At 43.4% G+C, this 6,773-nt stretch overlaps 1 long non-coding RNA gene across 1 annotated transcript; it reads right to left on the bottom strand.

Annotated features, from left to right (window-relative positions):
• Positions 1-1,951: 1,951 nt before the first annotated feature.
• LOC110492088 lies at positions 1,952-4,358 on the bottom strand. Its single transcript, XR_002468948.2, has 3 exons — positions 4,095-4,358; positions 2,417-2,456; positions 1,952-2,333 (listed from the first exon to the last, which is right to left on the bottom strand). It is a non-coding gene; the product is annotated as an uncharacterized LOC110492088 (long non-coding RNA).
• Between the last annotated feature and the right edge of the window lie 2,415 nt (positions 4,359-6,773).

Raw genomic sequence — 6,773 nt, forward strand, 5'->3', positions numbered from 1 at the left:
TGACGATCCCTGCCTAACTACTACACAGATGTAGTGGCTGAGGGAGAAGCTGGTACCAAGCACTACGGATGAGGCTGAGGAGGCAGGGGTTCTCGCCGTAACCATTGCGTCCAACTCTCAGGTAGAAAACTGGATGACTGCGGGCTTCTATTATCTTAGCTTCTGTTTCCCCCCTCGACGTGAAAAAGTGACGTAGCAACTAATCCAAAATCTCTCCCTCTCTGACTCTCCCCCCCCTCAGTCCCTCCCTCTCTTCCCCCCTCTCTTCAGCCCTCTCTCCCTGCCTCCCTCAGACACACACGCACACTCTATTTTCATCTTGTTGCAACAGCAGAATTGCTCTTCCCGACAGCTAGTTTTGCACGGACACGGATATGCGCCAACAGATCAGACCACACACACACAAACAGCACGCCACACCGGTTTACGATCACTCTCTATTTCTCTTCCTCGATCGGTGTGACGCAGCACTCATTTTCAGGGCTTTCTCGGCTGCTACTATTGTGGCTACAGGCACCAACGCAGGCAGCAGCTTCTTGAAGAACTCGACCCAGCAGCACACTGCTGGCTGCCAAGCAGACAGCTGAGCACAGCTAGCTGGGGCTGCAGTTAAAGAGACCTTGTTGCCACCTACCACTCTATCCACCCATTTCTCTCTGACTGTAACGGATCCTGTGTCCTGTGTCCCCATTTTCCCCCGTGTCCCCTTTCAATTTGGGTCTCTCTCTCTCTCTCTCAGCTGAGAGCTAAGCTGACAGAGACGAGCCTCCTCTCCTTCGTCACCTGACTAGCCACTTGTTTTAAAGGCACATCAAGCTAAAAAAAACAAAAAAACAGAGAGGTACATAAAGCCTCTTAAATACAGGAGCATCTCGTTTATAGGAGTGGGGGGGACAAGGAACCATCCAAGATATTACAACATCAATATTCAAAAACAGACCTAATGCCATCACGGGAACAATTGGTGCAGCAGAAGACGACCGAGGACCTGGGAAATGTGATGTTCAACGTGTACCGTTTTAAAGAAAGTCCTGTAATCATTGTCCAATTTCGCCTGTGGTGACGATCGCACTTTCTGTTATTGTGGGAAGTGTCTGGTGTTTGCTATGGCTGGAGAATTACAATGAGAAGCCCTAACCAGCAGACATAGGCAGGGCTGGAGAACCGTCGTTAGGTTTAGCTACGCACCACAAGGCTTACCACAACATGTCTGTCTACAGCTCTCGCGGACTAGAAACTAACTTTTGTTATCTGGGCTGTAAAGGAAGCGTTTGTTTTAGAGACCACTAAGTGTAAAGTAACTTTATTTCTTTCCCGTTTGACCCCATCCGACACAACTGGACTGAGCATTGAATAGGCAACTTTTTTGACTTGGATGAAGACGATACCGTAATAACGTGATAATAAAATGGATGTCAAGGAACAGCTTAAGGAACAGTTTAACGATACAGTCAATTACATATTGTAAGGACAGTATGCTGCATTGACCCATTTCAGGTTCAGATAGAGAGAAAGAGAGGGAGAGCGTTCACTTCAGCATTCACTCCTTGGGTTCATCTTACCATGGTGGGAAGGGAAAGAGTCTATCGGTAAAATAATCAGCGTTTATCTCCGCACTGCTTCTCTCTCTGCCAGCAGCAAGGAGATGTAAGGGATTTGTCTGATTAAAGCGTGTGTTCTCTGAGGAGACATGGTACATGCAGGAGTATTGACAAGAGAGGTGGCGATCTGGTCTCCTCTCAGTCAGTAGATCCCCAGACTAAACAACCCAGCACAACATAAGACATGTGGAACAGAAGCAGTAGGCTCATGGTGTGAGGGTTTACCAGTGGACTGGGTTAAAGCCAGGATCCGCCCCTGATACATGTGCTACAAGATACTATACCAAGATCAACACTTCAGTAGACATAAATACTGTTTCAAAAATATCAATAAGACCAATCCTATCAAATATGCTTCATATTGTTGCCTTTACTGTAAATCTTTGTGTACATCGAAAGCCCAGTAAGCATGACATAGTTGACTTGTACACCACTACTAGTCATCATATCAAGAAAAATCCCAATCTGTGTCATGTTTACAATGGCCGGGCAATGTTTGTTGACAGTGTTTATAGTGATGTGCAGTCACTAATGATGCATGCAACCTGGAGATCTTCCCGTCAGCTATTTATACCACGCATTCACTAGGCACGGGGTTCATTTTAGCCATGTCATCTCAAAGGCCTGCTCCACTTCCTAAACCCTAATCTCCCTCTCAGGGAAGGTACGTGCCCTGGTCTGGATGGCTGCTGTTGTAGTTGCTGTATGGGAAACAGCCTTCGCCATCCATCCCTGAAATATAACATCATATGGCTCAGCAGTTGGCACACTCAGAAAACTGGTATTTATTATTATCATGTTGTGTGTACACTTACCTATCATTTGGACTGCCCACGCCGTGTCACCTTTGGTCTACTGAAAGATAAGAAATGTAATGGTAGGTGGATGAATATGTACGCAATGAAACTGTATTCAACACTTCATATCAGGATATGGCCTATGCAGCTCTATACACGTGTACATTCTTGCACAGTAAACACACGCTCCCCATGCATCCGATAATAACAGGAGTAGATTGATGATCTTGCCCATGCCTACATAGCGATGATACTTGGTGCTTCGCTTGTTACCTTTTCGACCCCCTTTGTATCCATATCAGTGTTTTGACAGCATGATCATCACAGCCGTTATTTTAATCCATTGAACCCTGACTCAGATCCTGACTTTAATAAAGGTAATTGATTTAATCCGCCCACATCTGCACACCATTAAAAAGAGATCTCTGTATAGCGGAGATAATAAGATCAACATTGCGTGGGCTGGCATCCACTGACGTCACTTTTTACTCTTGAGGGTTTGAGGCCTTGCTGTCACGAGAGCCGTCGTCATTATTTCCCACACATGTGAGCGTGCGCACACACACCCGCACACACAGCAGATGGATGTGCCAGCCAGCCTCATAAACCTGACCTCTGGACCAGGGTTTCCCAAACTCAGCCCTGAGGCCTGCATTTTGGATTTTGCCCTAGCCCTACACAGCTGATTCAAATAATCAACTCATCATCAAGCTTTGATCATTTGAATCAGCTGTGCAAAAACCAAAACATGCACCCCTGGAAGGCCCCAGGACCATGTTTGGGAAACCCTGCTCTGGGGGGAAAAGGAATATCACTGATTTTATTGAACTCCAATTGAAATATTGCTGTAAATGTTTCACTAGTCAAGCGAAAAAAATCAGATACATTGATGATGAGTCGATACCGTTCATTGTCCACGTTCAGTATTGAAAAAATAATGATTATGTATGTTCATCTAGGCTGCAGAACAGCGACACCCATCGTCCAAGAAGAGTAATGTTTGTGTTGTTGTTTACATCAGAAATAATAAGTGCGCATCTCACGTACTTTCAATGAACATGTCATTTATCAAAAGGCCTACTTTGGTAAACATTAGCAGAGTCAAAGAAAACAGAATGACGTATTTTAGGCCATTTACTGGATGACATTATTAATATCTACATCTGTTCTGAAGTTCTGCAGATCTCTTTATATAGTATACATTCCTTATAATATAAACGGTGTAAATTGACCTCAATCCAAAATATAACGCAACTTGCTAAGCCACTCAGCATTGAGAAGCAGCATCATAAGATGCTCAAAGAAATACGGACATGCAGGTAAATAAAACTACGCAACATTCTCCAAGGCGCCAAGCCCTTATCCCTTCTCTCGCAGCATCCTTTTTTTTTTTTACTGTTACGGTACCCTCCCCACCATCCTGTCTTCAATTAGTTTATTGAACTAGTCCCTTGTAAAAACGCAAATTTTTACTATGCGATCATACATTTGTACGCAGTAGCTTATTCATACTGTAAAAATATTTCGTAACAACTGTTTCATAACCCCATAGCCTACACGTCAAGACTGACTCGTCTATGAACATGAATAAAATATTAGAAACAGGAACTGCTTGAAGACTATAGAAGAGTTACGCAATACAAATGTGAGCAATTATTTCCTGATTATCTACATGTAAAATTTTAAAAAATGTCACCTGTGATAACCTGGGACGTTGACAATGACAGTAGGCTGCAGCCATGGTGGTGTGTGATGATGATCCATGCTTCATCCCTCTTGGCCAGAAAGGACTCACCTATGTCGCACCTATAGCAAGTCCTGTATACATTCTGGACAACAACACATGATCCTGGCATTGGTCCCTGGATCCTTTATTTCAAGACGTTTCCTTTTAAAACCAGTTAATCCACCGAATTTTCCAGAGCGCCTCATTCAAACCACGCCCTCTCACACACCCCTGCTTTTGGATTGGCTGCTGTACAAAAACGTAATGGCGCGTCGTCTGGAATCACATGCTTTTGACGCATGTTTAAATACGTTTGGAACTGTCACACTTTAAAATGTAGCCATTTTACCAGTCTGTACTGAACACGGTGTTTTTGATTTATTTGTACGATGATGGTGAAGCGCAATTAGAGTAGTAGCCTATCATAGGCCTAGGCCTACTGCCCAATAAAACAATAGTTCTACCTGTCCATAAACTACATCTCTGATTAAATAATAATTACAATGTGCCATTATGCTAATGAAATTAACTCGTTTCTTTCAGTTTTCCCTTTCAATAATAACCTATTGAAACCCTTACGAAAAGGTAGAACGACCATTAGTACAGAAGGGGGCGTACTCTCCAAAGGATAGAAATCCTGGTTTGAAGGACATTCTATTGCTTGTGGAACAGTGAACAGTGCTGTTCTCTCTCACCGTGTTGCCATATCTTTCGTGGCTTTTGGCCTATACTAATGCACTGACGCAGTCTTTCACAGTTTTACTTGATTGACGTGGTGAAGTTATTGTCTAAGAAAATACTTCATAAAAATTCATGTCAATATTAGGCTACATTACAACAATTAAGCAGAAATGAAATGTGGAGATAAATGAATGTGTGGCACCTCAGACAGTGTATCATGGACCAGTGTTTGACTAAAGGGCCAAAGGAAATCAACTTGGTTGAGTGTAACATTGAATCACAGTGGAGAGAAAGAGACAACGTTTTCCAGATGATTTCTTGTTCCTCACAACAGATGTGCTTCAACAGGGAGCTTCCTCATAGATTTCCATTCACATCAGAGGACTTCTGCGTTGTGTGAAACATATGTTTGTATCACTTATGCAACCCAACACTCGTCACTTGGATGTGATGTCTAATGCAAACAATCCAATTACATGTATTTTAACTTGACAGGGACAGTGTACAACAAACATTGCACAAAGATAGTTATGCTACATAGCTCATTGTCATCTTATCTGAGAAAGAAAATGGCTTCTGTTTATAATTCCCCATCGTATCTGGAAGGGGTACGTTTTCTGGGATTATGTACGCCCCACTTTGTGAACCCAGTGGAAACATCCACAGTGGCGGAGAAAGCGTTGGGTAAAGGAAAATCGGTGAAAATTACGAGAAGTGGGCTTGTTTCTGACGTTCGTGGGGGGGGGGATGGGGTGTTTGGAACGCACTCGACTTGGAGATTATGAGGTGTTGTGCTTTGAGCTACGGCGCAGGGCACCTATTTAAAGAGCCATTGTTTTGAGCTTCGAAGAAGTTGACATTGTATTACTAAACGGAATTCCTGCAGTGGTCGATGTACACTGGATGAATGGTGTGTTTAAATGGAAAGAAGGAGAAGAGTTTGTCTGTCCTTGTGTTTTTTGAGTCCCTACCAACCCTACTGCAGCTGGGATACGTGTACTATCCTTTCAGATCCTTCGTATCCAGGACTTTGCAGTGTAAGCGATGTCAAATGTTTGGACATGTAGAAAGTGTCTACAGACAGGAGCCGAGATGTGGGATGTGTCGGGGAAAGTCACCATGATGGAGACTGTTTAACAGAAGAGAGTGGCAAATTAATAAAGTGATGTAACTGTGGTGGAGAGCATGAGGCAACATCCTTGTGATTTCCAAATATGGTGAAAGAGATGGAGGTTGCCAAAACCAGGGCAGTTCAGTCTGTCTCCTATGTGAAGGCGGGAAAAATGGTAGAAAGATCAGAAGGTCCAATGTTAGTGAATACCAACTACTACCCTTTCCGAAACCGAACTCGTGAAAACTGTTTGTCCAGTTATCCCGCCCCTCACCGTGGCCTCCAGTGGTATGTGGAGAGAGGGCTCCTTGTGTAAAATCTCTCTCTGTGTTACTAATAAAACCAACAGCCACTATTTTGGTGTTTGGTATTTTATTAGGATCCCCATTAGCTGTTGCAATAACAGCAGCTACTCCACACAAAACATGAAACAAAACACGAAACATTACATAATACAGAACATTAATAAACAACAGCTCAAAGACAGAACTACATACATTTCTGTTTTGTTTTTTTACAAAAGGCACACATAGCCAACATATCAATACATATACACAAACTGTCTAGGTCAAATAGATAGTTTCACATTAAACACACAGATTAATGTTGCACCCCCGTGTATGTGTGTGTGTGTGTGAGAGAGAGAGAGAGAGAGAGAGAGAGAGAGAGAGAGAGAGAGAGAGAGAGAGAGAGAGAGAGAAGAGTTGACAGGATAGGACAGTGTTTGGCTGGGGTTGGGGTGGATGTGTCTGGCCAGTCCCTCATGTGCTCAGACCAGTCACTGGGGACCCAGACTGGCTTCTTTATGTCGCTCCCACCCTTTTAATGGATCTCATCCTCACCATTGGGAGGGTGGA

This window comes from Oncorhynchus mykiss, chromosome 16 (assembly GCF_013265735.2).
Source record: "Oncorhynchus mykiss isolate Arlee chromosome 16, USDA_OmykA_1.1, whole genome shotgun sequence".
Lineage (NCBI taxonomy): Eukaryota > Metazoa > Chordata > Actinopteri > Salmoniformes > Salmonidae > Oncorhynchus > Oncorhynchus mykiss.